Below are 19,514 nucleotides of genomic sequence, written 5' to 3'. Positions count from 1 at the left end.
CTGGGAAAGATTGAAGGTGGAGAAGGGGATGACAGAGGATGAGATGGTTGGATGGCATCACTGACTTGATGGACATGAGCTTGAGTAAATTCCAGGAGTTGGTAATGGACAGGGAGGCCTGGCGTGTTGATGAGCATGACCTAAAGACTAGCAGAAGAGATCTCCTACAACTGAAGATATAAAGAAGGAACCACAACAAGACAAGTAGGAGGGGGCAGAGATGCTGTGTAGTCAAAACCCACATATTCAGGTAGGCTTCCCACAAACTCGGTGACAATCAGAATTGCACAGCTTCCTCCAAAGGGTCGAGGGGTCTGAGTCCCACATCGGCTGGGAATCCTACACCAAGAAGATGAGCCTGCAGAATGTCTGGCTTTGAAGGCAAGCGGTCTGGCATTCAGGAGAGCTGGAGAGCTGTGGACACTACATAATGATCCAGGGGTCCATCCAAGAAGAAGATATAACAATTGCAAGTATACATGCACCCAGCACAGGAGCACCTCAGCTTATCGGCAGATATGAAGAGACATAAAAGGAGAAGCTGACAGTAACACAGTAATAGTGCAGACTTTAACCTCCCACTAACATCTGTGGACAGATCATCCAGATAGATAATAAAGATGTGAAAGTGAAGTTGCTCAGTCGAGTCCGACTCTTTGCAACCCCATGGTCTGTAGCCCACTAGGCTCCTCCATCCAGGGGAATTTCCAGGCAAGAATACTGGAGTGGGTTACCATTTCCTTCTCCAGGGGATTTTCCTGACCCAGGGATCGAACCCAGGTCTCCCGCACTGCAGGCAGACTCTTTATCTGCAGGAGCCACAACGGAAGCCCCATTAATAAAGATATATTGTACTTAAATAACAGACCAAATGGAAGTGACCTTAGTGGTAAAGAACCCGCCAGCCAACGCAGAATATATGAGATATAGGTTCAATGACTAAGTTAGGAAGCCCCCCTGAAAGAGGAAATGGCAACCCACTTCAGTATTCTTGCCTGGAGACTCCCAAGGACAGAGGAGCCTGATGGGCTACAGTCCATGGGGTTGCAAAATGTGAGACACGACTGAGCACACACGCAAGGAGAGAGGCATGAGTTACGGCCGGAATTGGGAGAATTGTGCCAAAAAAGGTGAGGAGCAGTTGTGGGTGCAAAAAAGCAGGGGACAGGGGGAAACTCCCGAGGAAAGTGGGGGTTTTAAGAAACGTTGCAATGAGTTTAGAAACGTAAAGGGAGAACCCCTGCTTTGAACTATGGGCCAGTGTGTGCTTTTCAGGACGTCTCCATCCCAGCATCAAACCCCACCCCCCTGCCCGCTCTGCGCAGGTGCGTCTGAGGGGCGGAACTCGCTCACCTGCGCGTGGGCCCTTTATTTAGGCGATACGAGGCTAGGCTGATGCGCCGTTTCCCCGGATCTCGGCGGGAGTGACTTTGGACCAGGAGAAAGGTAGGAAAGGAGGTCTTTAAACACTCTGGGTACCCCTGGGTAGGTCCTGCGCCTGGTGTGGGGAAGATGGGAGGGCTGAAGGCTGGGCCCGTTTTAAATGTGGGACGTTTATTTGAGGACGGGAGAGGCCTAACGGGCAAGAAGCTCCTGGATGCGGTGCCCAGGCCCAGGAGCGGCCTCGGGTTTGCAAATATCCTTTCCTGTCGGTCCAGCCCCACGTGTAGCCCTCAGGGCACAGGAGATGCTCAGAGAACGCGCCGTCCACCCTGCCCTCGGTCTACAGCGTCCCCGGCCACTCCGGGCGTTTAGGACCGCGGGAAACTGAAGGCGCTTTGAAACTCCCAGGTGAGGCATCGAAGACCGTTCGGGAGCCTTAAACATGGGAACAATAAAGCAATTCTTAGTTCCTAAATGAAGACTAAGATCATGCAATGGAGTTTTTGTCTTAATATTTAATTTTGATTCTAACTGAAATATCAAACGTCATCCTTCAAAAATAGTCTGGGAACCCCCAATTTGTCGGCACCCTAGGTCTGGGTCTACACTCAGCTGTGGGGTAAAGTTTTTGAGTGGCAGGGGCCATGTGGGTGGAGACATACAAAGGGTAAAGCCTCAGTGCGAAACACGGGAGCATGGCTGAGCCAGCCCGGGCCAACCCAGGTGGAGGTTGTTGTAATTTCTAAACTAGATCTAATTTCTAGCCTATTTGTTATTTTCTCTCTGGTAGCACAAAAGAGAGACACAAGCTTGTCATAAGCACAAAACTTAAGACAAAGTTTTCCCTGATAAGTCTTCTTGGAAGTATCCACTATGAGAGAACATTAAAATATTTAAAATCTATTTGTATTTCTCAACTTATTCCAGGTTATATTTCCAAAGTCCAGAGAACTGATAAAATAATCCTTATTACAGTAAGAAGGGTTTTACTAGAACAACAGTGGTGTATCACAGATATCTAACACTGCCGTGTACTTTCAGCTCTGTCACTCAGTCGTGTCCAACTTTTTGCGATCCCTGGACTGCAGCATGCCAGGCTTCCCTGTCCATCACCAACTCCCAGGGTTTACTCAAATTCATGTCCATCGAGTCAGTGATGCCATCCAACCATCTCATCCTCTGTCGTCCCCTTCTCCTCCTGCCTTCGGTCTTTCCCAGCATTGGGGTCTTTTCCAATGAGTCAGTTCTTTGCATGAGGTGGCCAAAGTATTGGAGCTTCAGCTTCAGCATCAGTCCATCCAATGACTACTCAGGACTGATCTCTTTTAGAATGGACTGGTTGGATCTCCTTGCAGTCCAAGGGACTCTCAAGAGTCTTCTCCAACACCACAGTTCAAAAGCATCAATTCTTCAGCACTCAGCTTTCTTCATAGTCCAGCTCTCACACCCATACATGACTGCTGGGATCTGTATTTTACAATTGACAAAGAATGGGGTTTCCCAAATATCTTCTCAACTGAACCTTGTATCAATTGTGTGATATAACAGAGTTACTACAAGTCTGGCAAATGAGTTAATGAGCCAGCCTCCTTCACATTTTAACAGGGACTTTCTGGAGATGGAATTTCTTTATTTTTATTGTTTGTGATTAATTTTCTTTATTTTGTATTGGACGACAGCCAGTGAACAATGCTGTGATAGTCTCAGGTGGACAGCAAGAGCCTCAGTCATACATACGCATGCACCCATTCTCGCCCAGACTCCCCGCCCATCCAGGCTGCCACATAACATGGAGCAGAGCTCCCTGTGCTATGCAGTAGGTCATTTTAGCTTATCCACTTTAAATATAACATTGTGTACCTGAACACCCCAAACTCCCTAGCTATCTCTTCCTCCGTCCTTCCCTCCTGTCTACCATACGTTCATTCTCTGTAAGTCTCTTTCTGTTTTGTAAATAAGTTCATTTGTATGTCTTTTCTGATTCCACAAATAAGAGAGATCATATGTTTCTGCTTCTCTGACTGACTTCACTCACTATGACAATTTCCAGGTCCATCCATGTTGCTGCACATGACATTATTTCATGCTTTTTGATGACTGAGTAATACTCCATTGTGTATATATACCACATCTTTATTCTTTAGGTTGCTTCCGTGTATTGGCTATTGTAAACAGCGCTGCAGTGAACATTGGGGTACATGTTTTGGGGGTGGAATTTCTTGACACCCAAGATCAAAGCATTGTTACAAATCATGATTTTAATTAACTTTTTTCCTGAGGACAAGGGAGACACCTGGTTGGCAGGATAAAGAACACAGAGTAAAAGGCATCAGTATTCCTTTTCATAGACTCCTCATTGTTTAAGGCCTCGAGTAGCTGTTACCTTCTCTGGGAAGCCTGCCTCACTGCCCAAGGAGCTTTCTTTGTTCTTGGACTTTCCTGTAACTCAGATGGTAAAGAATCTGCCTGCAACACAGGAGACCTGGGTTCAATCCCTAGGTGGGGAAGATCCTCTGGAGAAGAAAATGGCAACCCACTCCAGTTTTGTTACCTGGATAATCCCATGGACAGAGGACCCTGACAGGCTACAATCCGTGGGGTCACAAGAAGTTGGACAGGACTGAGCAACTAACGCTACTACTACTCCCTGCTGCCGGAGGTACTTGATCAAAGATTCTGTGTTTGTATCCTCCATAGACTATGAGTTCTTTCAGAATTCTTTTATCCTCTTCTACGTGAGTAGAAGGCAACCCAGTGCTTATAGTACAAAGTGGATTTCAGTAAATAATACTGACCCATGACTTAAATGAGTACGTGAATTGATAGATGATTCATAAGTGGGACCACGTCTGTGGGTTGGTGATGTCTCACCAAGTCAGGATTTCTAAATTTAGCAAGGATTAATGAACTGGAGGATTAGGAGGGCTATAAAGTTTTAACTGAGAACCCCTCTTGTCAAGATCAAGTGTAGCTTGACATTAGCACCCTGGAAGCTGCATCTTGTGTAATGCTTCAGAATCTGAGTAACAATCTTAAGAAATATGCAGAAAATTATTAGACAATTAGATATGTCTAACAGTCCCTAGGAGGATACCTAACAATTCTGTCCTTCCCATAAACTAAGAAATTCATAAGGGATGGAATGCATTCTGATTACTCTTGTAAATGCTTGCAAAAATTCTCAAAGGCAGCAACTTGTAGGCAAGGCTCCTGGCAACATTCTGGTAATTTCTTAAGTACTCAGTTCTGAAGAAGGCAAACGTGGAGAGCATCTTCTGATGCCACTGCTAAAACAGCACTGATAAGCTTCTTGTCAGCATGGACTTCATGGTACATGGAAAAGCTGCAGGCTCTCCTCACTGATTAGCACGAGAGCTTGTAAAAGGCTTCAACAGTGACATTTGAGACAGATCTCTGTAGCTTCAAACGTGTAATCAACAGAGTTCTTTATGGAAACCCAGCTGAAGTTCATACTTCACACCTTGGTACATTAATAACATTAATTTCACTCTGCCTTTATAATCAGTCCCACCTGCAGACATTTATTTGAAGATGATTGGATGGCATCACTGACTCAATGAACATGAGTTTGAGTAAGCTCTGGGAGTTGGTGATGGCCAGGGAAGCCTGGCATGCTGCAGTTCTTGGGGTCACAAAGAGTCGTGACTGAGGGCCCACACGAGTAGGGAGGTAATAACACTTCTTTTAAAGAAAACTGCTCCATGGAAAAGGTAGAGATTGTGAAGAGTAATAATTTTACCTGAAATGTTAATAATTGCATATCTTTTTCTGAATTCTTACAAAAATTGACATTAAAAAAATAAAATCGACTTAAAAAACTAGCAAAATAAGAGCACTTTCAGTGACAGATGGGCAGTTTTCTTTTTTGTTGCTGTTACTGCTGGTTTCCTGAGTGATTCTTCTGTAAGCATTCTGGCACAAATGGCATCATATCTCCTAGGATACGGGATTTCTTGAAAAAGAAAAACAAGGTGTTCAGTGTTTGGGGTTCTCAGTGAAAACCATCGCTGTGCAGCTGGGTGTATGCTCCCCCTATACCAGGAGGGGGGGAACTGGGGGTTCAGGAAGTTCATATTCATGGTAGACTCTTCAATTCAAGCTGGGGGATAACAGAACCTACCTTTTGGCATTTTCTGTCTTCACAAAAATCACACAAGGAATATTATTCACAGAACTTGGAGAGTATAGAAAACCGTCAAATGTCTTTAAACTTATTATGAGATAATGAAAATGGGAAAAGCTAGCATTGTAGGTTTTAAAATTCAATATAAAGGATCCCTAATCCTAACATGTCCCCTGGTAGCTCAGACAGTAAAGAGTCTGCTTGCAATGCGGGAGACCTGGGTTCGATTCCTGGGTCAGGAAGATCCCCTGAGGAAGGAAATGGCAACCCACTCCAGTATTCTTGCCTAGAAATTCCCATGGATGGAGGAGCCTGGCAGGCTACATACTATGGTGTTTCAAAGAGCCCAACACTACTTCCCTTTCACTTTCACAATCCTAACAAAGCAACAGACTCAACTAAAGAACTCTAAACCTATAATATTTGCAGCATCTATATGTAGCTTCCCAAATGAAAGTTGTGTTTACTTAAAGTAGAAAGAAGATCAGCCATGTCTATTTCAGATTTAGGTTCAAGGGTATCCTGTCATGAAAGTGAAATTCCGGGAGGACTGGTGGGTTATGACAACTCTTCCCTTTGACCCTTGGCCAAGGCTAAGCTGGAGGAGGAAATGGCAACCCACCCCAGTATTCTTGCCTGGAAAATCCCATGGTCAGAAGAGCCTGGCAGGCTACAGCTGATGGGGTCACAAAGAGCTGGACACGACTGAGTGACTAAGCGCTCAAGGCTAAGCTAGTCCTGTCTAACCTGTGTTTCTGTCTTCTTCATCCATAGACTAATCTTCAATCTGGAAGGGTGAAGGAAACACGGTTAAGAGTGAACTTTACATGTATGCAGATCTCCAGTTCCATATACATTACATTCCAAACCACTTAAAGATCTTAAAATGCTTCATGATGCTATTTCAGTAGCACTTAGAGCAATCTCGAAGAATGAGACGGTCATCAGAAAGCTGGAGCAATGCAATCACTATTTGAATTTTTTTAAAACCTTTTTATTGTTGAAAATTTCAAACATATTTGAAGATAGAATAATATAACAAAATCCCTTAAACGTGTTACACAGCATCAGCAATTATCCACTCCTGTACTAGACCCCATTGCCTATAATGTAGCTTTTGGGTTGGCCAAAAAGTTTATTCAGGTTTTACCATAACCTGTTAGGAAAAACCCAAACAGAGTTTTTGGCCAACCCACCACTATACTCTATTGCCTACAATGTATCTACTTTTTCCATCTTGTGAACTTTTGAAGTGAATCCCGAACATATTATTTTCATCTCTCCATTTCAGTATATGTCTCTGAAAGACGTTAATAATGTAATGAAAATGTCAATATTCTAGCTAAAAAGTTGAACAATTTTAAAATACTATCAATATCCAGTGAGCATGCAAATTTCCCATTATCCCATAAATGCTATAAATGGATTGATTTTATAGATTATAAGAATTATAATGCAAATAAATCTGTATGTGACAGAGATTTCTTAATTTCTTTTTCCTTTTACATACTTTTTTCAGATTATTTTCCCTTAAAGGTTATTAAAATATTGAGTGTATTTCCTGTGCTGTCCAGTAGGTCCTTGTTGGTTATCTATCTTGTATATAGTTGCGTGTCTAAGCTAATCCCAAACCCTGATTTATCCCACTCCCCTCCTCCTGCTTTACCCTTCGGTAATTATAGGTTTGTTTCTGTGTCTGTGGATATATTTGTTATGTAAATAAGCTCATTTGTATCTTTTTTAAGATTCCACATATAAGCAATATCATGATATTTATCTTTCTCTGTATGGATTACTTTACTAAGTATGATAATCTCTAAATCCATCCACATTACTACAAATACCATTATTTCCTCCTTTTTTATACCTGAATAGTATTCCATTCCATCCTGAGTAGTATTCTATTCCAACGGAATAGTAGTATTCCATTGTATCAGTTCAGTTCAGTCGCTCAGTCGTGTCCGACTCTTTGTGACCCCATGAACCGCAGCACGCCAGGCCTCCCTGTCCATCACCAACTGAGTTGAGTTCACTCAAACTCAGTCCATCGAGACAGTGATGCCATCCAGCCATCCCATCCTCTGTCGTCCCCTTCTCCTCCTGCCCCCAGTCCCTCCCAGCATCAGAGTGTTTTCCAATGAGTCAACTCTTCGCATGAGGTGGCCAAAGTACTGGAGTTCCAGCTTTAGCATCATTCCTTCCAAAGAAATACCAGGGCTGATCTCCTTCAGAATTGACTGGTTGGATCTCCTTGCAGTCCAAGGGACTCTCAAGAGTCTTCTCCAACACCACAGTTCAAAAGCATCAAATCTTCAGTGCTCAGCCTTCTTCACAGTCCAACTCTCACATCCATACATGACCACAGGAAAAACCATAGCCTTGACTAGGCGAACCTTTGTTGGCAAAGTAATGTCTCTGCTTTTGAATATGCTATCTAGGTTGGTCATAACTTTCCTTCCAAGGAGTAAGCGTCTTTTAATTTCGTGGCTGCAGTCACGATCTTCAGTGATTTTGGAGCCCCAGAAAATAAAGTCTGGCACTGTTTCCCCATCTATTTCCCATAAAGTGATGGGACCGGATGCCATGATCTTAGTTTTCTGAATGTTGAGCTTTAAGCCAACTTTTTCACTCTCCTCTTTCACTTTCATCAAGAGGCTTTTTAGTTCCTCTTCACTTTCTGCCATAAGGGTGGTGTCATCTGCATATCTGAGGTTATTGATATTTCTTCTGGTAATCTTGATTCCAGCTTGCGTTTCTTCCAGTCCACCGTTTCTCATGTATATGTGTGTATATATATGCACACACACATGCTGTAGTCACTCAGTTGTGTCTGACTCTGCGACCCCATAGACTGTTGCCTGCCAGGCTCCTCTGTTCATGGGGATTCTACAGGAAAGAATATTGGAGTGGATTGCCATCCCCTTCTCTAGGGGATCGTCCCAACCCAGGGATCGAACCTGGGTCTCATGCACTGCTGGTGGGTTCTTTACCAGCTGAGCCACCCACGTGCTCCCACACATCAACCAGTAGACATTTAGGTTGTCTCTGTGGCTTGGCTATTGTAAATAGTGCTGCAATGAACACTGGGGTATGTGTATCTTTTCAAATTAGACTTTTCTGCAGATCTATGCCAAGGACTGGGATTGACAGATCATAGGATAACTGTGTTTATCTTTGAAGAAACCTCCATACTGTTTTCCATAGTTCCTGTACCAATTTACATTCCCACCAATGGTTAAGTTTTTTTTAATTGTCGGTTTTCATCTCTGTCTCTACTTCTTTCACCCTCTTTTATGTCTTGCTTTTGTTATGTGGTTAAAGAAACAGAGATGGTTTTACCTTCTTGAACAGCTCCTTCTGTTTTTTCTATTAATATATATCCTGAACATTGATAGTTGGATCTAGAGTTTTTATCAGATTTGGAGTATATATTTTTTCAAGACAATTTCATGGGTGGAGGGGTGTTCTATCAGAAGGCAAAAAAATGTCTGATTTTCTCTTCTGTAATGTTAGCAGGAATTAATGCTCAAATCTTAGTTCAGGCAGTTCATTAGGGAAGAACATGGCGATAGTCTAGCTCTGTTCTTTCTTCTTTATTTATTAGCTGAAATACTATTGTAAAGTGAAACTTCCTCTGATAAACTCATATGTTATCCAGTGGTGTGTTAGTGTAGTAACGGCAGGATAGATATTTGATTCTGTTCATGTTCCCATTTCCAAAATAATGAGTTTCAGTTCAGTCATTTCAGTCGCTCAGTCGTGTCCGACTCTTTGCGACCCCATGAATTGCAGCACGCCAGGCCTCCCTGTCCATCACCAGCTCCCGGAGTTCACCCAGACTTCCATCCATCGAGTCTGTGATGCCATCCAGCCATCTCATCCTCTGTCGTCCCCTTCTCCTCCTGCCCCCAACCCCTCCCAGCATCAGAGTCTTTTCCAATGAGTCAACTCTTCACATGAGGTGGCCAAAGTACTGGAGTTTCAGCTTCAGCATCATTCCCTCCAAAGAATTCCCAGGGCTGATCTCCTTCAGAATGGACTGGTTGGATCTCCTTGCAGTCCAAGAGACTCTCAAGAGTCTTCTCCAACAGCACAGTTCAAAAGCATCAATTCTTCAGCGCTCAGCCTTCTTCACAGTCCAACTCTCATATCCATACATGACCACTGGAAAAACCATAGCCTTGACTAGAGAGACCTTTATTGGCAAAGTAATGTCTCTGCTTTTGAATATGCTATCTAGGTTGGTCATAACTTTCCTTCCAAGGAGTAAATGTCTTTTAATTTCATGGCCCCAATCACCACCTGCAGTGATTTTGGAGCCCAAAGAAAATAAAGTCTGACACTGTTTCCACTGTTTCCCTATCTATTTCCCATGAAGTGATGGGACCGGATGCTATAATCTTTGTTTTCTGAATGTTGAGCTTTAAGCCAACTTTTTCACTCTCCTCCTTCACTTTCATCAAGAGGCTTTTTAGTTCCTCTTCACTTTCTGCCATAAGGGTGGTGTCATCTGCATATCTGAGGTTATTGATATTTCTCCCAGCAATCTTGATTCCAGCTTGTGCTTCTTCCAGCTCAGTGTTTCTCATGATGTACTCTGCATGTAAGTTAAATAAGCAGGGTGACAATATACAGCCTTGACGTACTCCTTTTCCTATTTGGAACCAGTCTGTTGTTCCATGTCCAGTTCTAACTGTTGCTTCCTGACCTGCATATAGGTTTCTCAAGAGGCATGTCAGGTGGTCTGGTATTCCCATCTCTTTCAGAATTTTCCACGGTTTATTGTGATCCACACAGTCAAACCCTTTGGCATAGTCAATAAAGCAGAAATAGATGTTTTTCTCGAACTCTCTTGCTTTTTCCATGATCCAGCAGATGTTGCCAATTTGATCTCTGGTTCCTCTGCCTTTTCTAAAACCAGCTTGAACATCTGGAAGTTCAAGGTTCACATATTGCTGAAGCCTGGCTTGGAGAATTTTGAGCATTACTTTACTAGCGTGTGAGATGAGTGCAATTGTGCAGTAGTTTGAGCATTCTTGGGCATTGCCTTTCCTCGGGATTGGAATGAAAACTGACTTTTTCCAGTCCTGTTGCCACTGCTGAGTTTTCCAAATTTGCTGGCATATGGAGTGCAGCACTTTCACAGCATCATCTTTCAGGATTTGAAATAGCTCAACTGGAATTCCATCACCTCCACTAGCTTTGTTTGTAATGATGCTTTCTAAGGCCCACTTGACTTCACGTTCCAGGATGTCTGGCTCTTGGTGAGTGATCACACCATTGTGATTATCTGGGTCATGAAGATCTTTTCTGTACAGTTCTTCTGTGTATTCTTGCCACCTCTTCTTAATATCCTCTCCTTCTGTCCATACCGTTTCTGTCCTTTATCAAGCCCATCTTTGCATGAAATGTTCCCTTGGTATATCTAATTTTCTTGAAGAGATCTCTAATGTTTCCCATTCTGTTGTTTTCCTCTATTCTTTGCACTGACCACTGAGGAAGGCTTTCTTATCTCTTCATGCCATTCTTTGGAACTCTGCATTCAGACGCTTATATCTTTCCTTTTCTCTTTTGCTTTTCGCTTCTCTTCATTTCACAGCTATTTTAGTTCCTAGTATATTCTAATGATGATCAATTAACTCTTTTTTGAGTATTATAATAAATTCATGGAAATATATGTCTGTTAGTACAATGCATCTGTTATTTTCATTGGTGTTCAAATTAAATCTTTTTAGCCTCTGGGAAGCTCTTCAGTGTGGCTCTTGAGATCTTTTGAAACTACTTGGATAGTCTTGATAGATTCATGGCTATTTTGTATCACAGCAAGTTTCAGGCATCTTGTAGATTTTTTGCCCGGACCTGGACAACCTTTTTGCTAAAGATGCTGGGGTTCTTCTCCATAGGAAATGGTCGAGAACACAGCTGGGATTGTAAGTCCTACTTGCATATGTCACAGCTGCGGTGGTCATTGTTTCCTTTTCAGTAGACAGAAGTAGGTAACACTCTTTGTTTTTTTTTTTTTTTAAGAGAAAATATTTCATGCCTTATCTCAAGCTCTCTTTTAATATTCAGATTTTACATTTGCATTGTCTTTCTCCTATGCTGTCAATCTCAATTTTAAGGACATAGGGGTTTTCATGCAGTGTCTCTAGTCATTTTTGTTCTTTGAAGGTCATTGTTGGAGAGCTCCTCAGGAAAGGTTTAAGGGTGTTCACCATGAACCTGTATGCTGTTAACAATGTGTTGGTAACTGGATATAAAATCCTGTCTCACATTTTGTTCCTTAAAGCGTCTTTAAAAGTTACCCTATTGTCTTCTGTCATTTCTGCTCTCGGGGGCATTGCCATTGGAAAGTCTAATTGCAATCTGAATTTATTTCTTGCTTACAATTTTTAAGGTCTGGTGATTTTATTAAGTGTTTTCATTGTATTTTTTTTATTACTGCTTTAATAAAATACCACAAACATAACATAAAGCAACACAAATTTATCATCTTACAATTCTCTAGGTCAGATGTCCAACATGTGTCTCCCTGGGCTGAAATCAAGGTATCAGCAAAAATGCCTTCTTTTCTGAAGGCTCTAAAGAACAATGTATTTCCTTGACCTTCCAACTTCTAGGGGCCACCTAATGCCTTGGGTCAAGGACACTGTCCTTCCTCTTCAAAGCAAGCACCATCTTCAATAATCACATCACTCTCCCACAACAGCCAGGAAAAGTTCTCCTCCATTAAGGATTCGTGTGGTTAGATTGGGGTTTCTCAGGTAACACAGGATAGTCTCATCTCAAGGTCCTTAACTATTTTTTTCCTTTTTTTTAGTTAAGTTTTTATTTTATATTGGAATATAGTTTAGGTACAGTGTTGTGTTAGTTTCAGGTGTATAGCAAAGTGATTCAATTATACATACACATATGACCACTCTTTTTTAGACTCTCTTTCCACATAGGTTGTTACAGAGTATTGAGTAGAGTTCTTTGTGCTCCACAGTAGGTCCTTGTTGTTTATTTTATATATAGTAGTGGGTAAATTTTAGTCCCAAACTCCTAACTTATCATTCCCTTCCCTACATTTCCTTTTGGAACTGTAAGTTTGTTTTCAAAGTCTGTGAGTCTGTTTCTGTTTTATAAATAAATTCATTTGCACCATCTTTTTAGATTTCATATTTCTTAGATTTGTTTGACTGACTTAGTATGACAATCACTGGGTCCATCCATATTGCTGTAAATGGCATTCTTCCATCCTTTTCATGGCTGAGTAATATTCCATTGTCTGTACATACCATATCTTCTTTATCGTTCCTCTGTTGATGGGCACTTAGGTTGCTTTCCTGTCTTGGCTGTTGTGTTTACTGCTGCAGTGAGCATTGGATGGCATGTATCTTTTCAAATTTGTTTTCTCCAGATACATGCCCAGTGGTGGTGGTTGGTTAGCCAACACAGGTTATGAAAGAATTCAGAGAGATTAGGAAGAGGAGAAGAGAGTTTTCATTCACTTTCTAAAGGAGGAAAGGGGGCAGGCATGTAGAATGGTGTTGGCACCAAAGGGTGAGGGTTTGAGTCTTTTATTGAGTTTCAAAGGGCAAGGTGCAGGAAAAGGGGTGGGTTCACGTGTCTTTGGTCCATGGCGGTATCTGGGCTGGCTGTGTCTCTACAGGACGTGGTTTTTTGGAGAATAGACTTGCAGTCTTCAGTAATTTCTCAGTTCTTAGGTGTCAGAAAGAAACTTGATAGTGGTCCTTGACAGGTGCTACTCTGTTGTGAACAATGTTCAATGGGTTTACATTTCCTCCCTCTGAATATAACTTCTTCTTGAGTGTTACATGGAGCCCAGTTGGCCCATTTTTAAAAACTGGGGTGGAAGTCTCTTCTTTCATAACTTCTTCTTGCTGAGCTGCACAGGGCTGTCCCTACCTGGTGGAGGTGGAGGGGCATGTGGGCTGTCTTGGAATTGAATGGTCGGAAAGGTAAGACCCATGATAGAGGAGAAAGATTTGCTAAGGGCAGTAGACGTTTGAGAAAGAAGGGGAGAAACCAGATAAGACAGGGGCCAAAAAGGAGGAAGCGGAGCATGGCGGTTGTGGAAGAATCTATGATAAACACAGCCCTGGTGCCTGAAGCCAGAGCTGTGGCCATAGTTACTAGGACTGATAGAGGCTCTTGTTTAGTCCAGTATCTGAAAAGATGGGGGAGAAGCACGGGCCCAGTGCAGATGTTCATCTGGAGTAAAAGGAGTACCGCGGTGCAGGTTCCAATCGGTTAGGAGGCATACAGAGATAACGCTGAGGTCCCACAGAGAAAGTGTAGTCTAGCTGTAGGGAGAATGCAGGCCATAAGAGTCGTGTTAAAGAGGCGGGTTTACCTGTGACCCAGCAATCCCACTACTGGGCATATACCCAGAGGAAACCATAATTGAAAAATGCACATGTATCCCAGTGTTCACTGCAGCAGTGTTTACAATAGCTAGGACATGGAAGCAACCTAGATGTCCATCAGCAGCTGAATGGATAAAGAAGTTGTGGTACATATATACAATGGAATATTACTCATCCCTAAAAAGGAATGCATTTGAGACAGTTCTAATGAGGTGAATGAACCTAGAGCCTGTAATACAGAGTGAAGTAAGTCAGAAACAGAAAGCAAATATCATATATTAACACATACATATGGAATCTAGAAAGATGGTACTGATGAGCCTGTTTGCAGGGTAGCAGTGGAAATGCAGACAGAGAGGAAAGATTTGTGAACAGTGGGGAAAGGAGAGGGCAGGATGAATTAAGAGAGTCGCATGGAAACATATGCATTAACATTTGTGAAACAGATAGCCAGTGGCAATTTGCTGTATGATGTAGGGAGCTCAAACCTGGTGCTCTGTGACAACCTACAGGGGTAGGATGAGGTGGGCAGAAGGTTCAAAAAAGAGGGGACATATGTATACTTATGGCTGATTCATGTTGACATATGGCAGAAACCAACACAATACTATAAAGCAATTATCTTCCAATTAAAAACTTAAAAAAATAGGAAGTTTGTATCTGGACCCTCCTAGTAAAGGGATATGTAGCAGCTGGAGCAAGTTCCACCAATGGGTTTAAGCAGGTAGAAGCTTTTGGGAAGCTGGAGGTGTCATTTTCCAGGTGAGAAACTGTTGTTGAACGTCAAAGCCTCACGCAGGTCCTGGCTTTACCTGTGTAGGACAGGTGCCAGGCGTTTCCTATCGATGAGGCCGGGCGGCAGTCAGTGGAGCTGACAAGAGGACAGACGGCCCCATGAAAGGACCGCACACTGAGAGAGGACAGGAGTGATTGCCTGATTTGGGAAGGTAAATTTGGTTGTTGGGGAAATTATTTATTTGAATAATAGTTCATTTCTTGGTCTATCCCACTGTCAGAAGGGGTTTAAGTATAGATTTGCTTGCAGTTGGAAGGAGCTACACTTCCAGCTGATAGAGGTCATCATAAGTTGGGGTAGACTTCCAGTTGAGCTATTTAAAATCATAAATGATGTTGTGAAAGTGCTTCACTCGATATGCCAGCAAATTTAGAAAACTCGGCAGTGGCCACAGGACTGGAAAAATTCAGTTTTCATTCCAATACCAAAGAAAGGCAATGCCAAAGAATGCTCAAACTACTGCACAATTGCACTCATCTCATATGCTAACAAAGTAATGCTCAAAATTCTTCAAGTCAGGCCTCAACAGTACGTGAACCATGAACTTCCAGATGTTCAAGCTGGTTTTAGAAAAGGCAGAGGAACCAGAGATCAAATTGCCAACATCCGCTGGATCATTGAAAAAGCAAGTGAGTTCCAGAAAAACATCAACTTCTGCTTTATTGACTACGCCAAAGCCTTTGACTATGTGGATCACAATAAACTGTGGAAAATTCTTCAAGAAATGAGAATACCAGACCACCTGACCTGCCTCATGAGAAATTTGCATGCAGGTCAAATAGCAACAGTTAGAACTGAATATGGAACAGCAGACTGGTTCCAAATTGGGAAAAGAGCATGTCAAGGCTGTGTATTGTCACCCTGCTTATTTAACTTATATGCAGAGTACATCATGAGAAACACTGGGCTAGATGAAGCATAAGCTGGGATCAAGATTGCTAGGAGAAATATCAATAACCTCAAATATTCAGATGACATCACCCTTATGGCAGAAAGCAAAGAATTAAAGAGCCTCTTGATGAAAGTGAAAGAGGAGAGTGAAAAAGTTGGCTTAAAACTCAACATTCAGAAAACGAAGATCATGGCATCTGGTCTCAATCACTTCATGGCAAATATATGGGGAAACAATGGACACAGTGAAAGACTATTTTCTTGGGCTCCAAAATCACTGCAGATGGTGACTGAAGCCATGAAATTAAAAGATGTTTGTTCCTTGGAAGTAAAGCTATGACCAAGCTAGACAGCTTATTAAAAAGCAGAGACATTACTTTGTCAACAAAGGTCTATCTAGTCAAAGCTATGGTTTTACCAGTACTCATGTATGTATGTGAGAGTTGGACTATAAAGAAAGCTGAGCACCGAAGAATTGATGCTTTTGAACTGTGGTGTTGGAGAAGATTCTTGAGAGTCCCTTGGACTGCAAGGTGATCCAACCAGTCCATCCTAAAGGAAATCAGTCCTGAATATTCATTGGAAGGACTGATGCTGAAGCTGAAGCTCCAATCCATTGGCCACCTGATGCAAAGGTCTGACTCATTGGAAAACACCCTGATGCTGGGAAAGATTGAAGGTGGGAGGAGAAGGGGACAACAGAGGATGAAATGGTTGGATGGCATCACTGACTCAATTGACATGAGTTTGAGTAAGCTCCAGGAGTTGGTGATGGGCAGGAAAGCCTGGCGTGCTGCAGTCCATGGGGTTGCAAAGAGTCAGACATGACTGAGTGACCGAACTGAACTGAAACATGGTGAGGCCAGGGGACCGCCCAGGAGTTAATGTTGGCCATAACACAGATGGGAGGCTAAGGAAACCTGCTTGAAGATGGGTCCATGGATGGGGAAGGGCATTTGTAGAAGTGGGTCACAGAGGTTCTTTTGGACCCATGAGACAGCCTGAGGCCAGAAATACCACCCTGGGGGTTTGGGGCCCGAACCAGGTGGCCGTGAGTAGGGACAAGTTTGTGCATGCCAGAGGCGGTTCTAGGAACCCGAGAGGCCTGTCATGGCAACATTAGCACATAGCCAGCGGTTGTGATATTGTGAGCTTCTAGCCTTTTGAAGGAGGGCTGTAGTTCGTTTTATTGTGTGGAAATGGGGTTGACGGGTGGCATTAAAGGAGGGGTGGCTGGTATGAAAGAACGTGGTTAAGTACAAGGTGAGAAAGAGACCAAACGTTCTGTTAGCTGTCTTCGGGGCTGGTCCAGCAAGGGGCTAGGAACTTCATTCCAGAGATGAAAGAAGCGTTATGTTTGTAGTTATAAAATAAAGAGTAGAAGGGGAAATAAGAGAGCAAGACGCATGTAAGTCTACCAGGGCATATTCATCTTGAGTTGTGCTCATGGCTCTGGTGATCTCTTGGTTCCAATAGATCCATAGGCTGGTGTCGGATGACAGTTGACAGGTGTAGGGAGAGGACTGTGTTGAGGACACAACAGGGGATCAGTAGATGAGCATCATGACAGGTGGATCCAGGGTGATGTGCTGAGAGCTTGATTGCTGTCGGAGTTGTAGTGGACCCTTCCGAGGGCTGGGAGGGGTTTGGTATGTCCAGGCAGGTCCCTTAGTAGAACCTGCTCCCCGGGTTGTAGGATTGTAGATAGGAGCAAGTCCTGAGTTTGGGGTGGGTACCTGTTAGCATGGGACCATAAAAGGCTGGGCATTAGTTCTGAGACTGAGATCATATGGTCCTAGAGGGGAAGGTTTCCTGGTAGAAAGGGAGTAAGAATTGCTGGATGTCCTATATGAGTTCAAAGGGACTGAGGTGTAAGGGACCTTCTGAGTAATCTGCAGACAGCTCTGAGTCAGAAGAGAGACAGAGGAGTTCTAGCCCGCTCTCGGTGTCTCTTAAGGCAATGGGACCCTACCTTCTTGGCACCAGGGGCTGATTTCTCGGAAGACAGTTTTTCCACGAATTGGGGGTGGGGTGTTGGGGGTTTCAGGATGATTCAAGCACGTTGCTTTTATTGTGCACTTTAAAGCTACTGCTGATCTGACAGGAGGTACTGGTCCATGCCCTGGAGGTTGGGGACCTCTGTTTTAAGGGACAAATTAGCCTTTTTCTTTTTCTTGAAGACTGGGGATGCCAAGCTGCATATGAGTGAGTGAGTGAGTGAAGTCGCTCAGTCGTGTCTGACTCTTTGCAACCCCATGGACTGTAGCCCCCCAGGTTCCTCTGTCCATGGGATTCTCCAGGCAAGAATACTGGAGTGGGTTGCCATCTCCTTCTCCAGGGGATCTTCCCAACCCAGGGATCGAACCCAGGTCTCCCGCATTGCAGGCAGACGTTTTACTGTCTGAACTGAAGGGTTTAGAGGCCATCAAATGGACATGACCTATAAAGGCAATTTTGATGGCTTTACATAGAAATGACCTCTAATGGAAGAGAACACAAATGGGAACTATTTGAGATACATTTCCATGTAAAATGTAGTTTGCACAAAATTCAGCATTTTAAATGAGCACTCTGCAACAGAGACCAAATATCAATCATCTCTTGAGGTTTTCTACTATGTACCAAGCTGCATGTAGTCTGTATTTAATGTCTAAAGCTTGAGACACCTGTTGGGTAATTTGAGAGGTGAAATCTGGGTCATATTTTTGTCCTAAGGGCCCCAGAGCCATCCCTTGTCATTCATGAGAGTATAATATAATACATAGGGCTTATCTACATTTGGGAGGCCTGGGCCGGAGTGGAGGTGAGGGCTGTCTGGAGTACGGTGAAGGCCGACTGCAGAGAGGAGTTCCATTCCAGGGGTTCATTTTTGGGTACCTGGAAGACCTCATGAAGAGGTTTGTTGTAAGCCCACAGTGGGGGATCCAGATGTGAAAGTAACCAGTGAGGCCCAGAAATATCCTAAATTCTTTTTTTCTATGAGGTAGAAGGAGAGAGACCAAAGTTCCTTCTATTTGTCTGGGTTTTTTGGTTTGTTTTTTAATTGGAGGATAGTTCCTTCATAATGTTGTGTTGATTTCTGCTGTTCTCTGTTGATTTCTGTGTATCCGTTCTGTACATGTGCATCTCCATTCCTGCCCTGCACATACGTTCACCTGTACTGTTTTTTTGGATTCCATACATATGCATTAATATATATTTATTTTTCTCTTTCTGACTTGCTTCACTCTGTATAACAGGCCGTAGGTTACTCCAAGCTCAGTTCAACTGGCACATTAGTTCATCTTTATGGCTGAGTAGTATTCCACTGTATGTATGTACCGCAACTTCTTTATCCATCATCAGTGGACATATAGGTTGCTTCCATGTCCTGGTGTTGTAAATAGTGCTGCAGTGAACATTGGGGTACAGGTGTCTTTTTGAATTATGTTTTTCTCAAGGTATAAGATCCACTGGAAGAGGACATGGCAACCCACTCCAGTATTCTTGCCTGGAATCCCATTGGACAGCAGAGTCTGGCAGGATATAGTCCATGGGTCGCAAAGAGTCAGACATGACTGAAGTGCCTTAGCAGGCACACATGCAAGGTATGTTGAGTAGCAATTGATCCTTGTACTGGGGACAAGAGAAATCCTAGTTATTTAACTATGATCTGACTAATTTGTGTTTTGGAAGGAGAGACTGTGTATCCTGATGAAGCAAAGTAAATGAGGAGGTGCGGTGGTGTTGGTAAGGGAGGTGTTGTGGTCCTGGCTGCAGAGGAAGTCATCAGCATATTGAATGAGTGACTAGAGTGGGTAGATCAGAGGTAGGGCTTGACCACAGAGGCAGGGCCCATCTCTAAATCACTGGGGGAGGGAGGTCCCGGTGAGTTGCTAGGAGCAGTGAGCATCAGGCTCCATCCATGTAAAAGTCAAGTGTGTCTTGG

At 43.2% G+C, this 19,514-nt stretch overlaps 1 long non-coding RNA gene across 4 annotated transcripts; it reads left to right on the top strand.

Annotated features, from left to right (window-relative positions):
- The first annotated feature begins 1,361 nt into the window (after nucleotides 1-1,361).
- LOC123333616 lies at nucleotides 1,362-19,080 on the top strand. 4 transcript variants are annotated; one of them, XR_006641052.1, is made up of 4 exons: nucleotides 1,362-1,446; nucleotides 1,659-1,791; nucleotides 14,720-14,846; nucleotides 19,027-19,080. It is a non-coding gene; the product is annotated as an uncharacterized LOC123333616 (long non-coding RNA). The 4 variants fall into 4 exon arrangements; XR_006641051.1 differs by lacking the exon at nucleotides 19,027-19,080 and adding an exon at nucleotides 15,215-15,275; XR_006641050.1 differs by lacking the exons at nucleotides 14,720-14,846; nucleotides 19,027-19,080 and adding exons at nucleotides 3,883-4,042; nucleotides 6,302-7,008.
- The last annotated feature ends 434 nt before the right edge of the window (nucleotides 19,081-19,514 follow it).

The sequence above is a fragment of the Bubalus bubalis genome, chromosome 5, assembly GCF_019923935.1.
Source record: "Bubalus bubalis isolate 160015118507 breed Murrah chromosome 5, NDDB_SH_1, whole genome shotgun sequence".
NCBI classification, from domain to species: Eukaryota; Metazoa; Chordata; class Mammalia; order Artiodactyla; family Bovidae; genus Bubalus; species Bubalus bubalis.
Note: the sequence above shows the minus strand (reverse complement) of the source record. Positions and strands in the feature narration are given on the sequence as shown.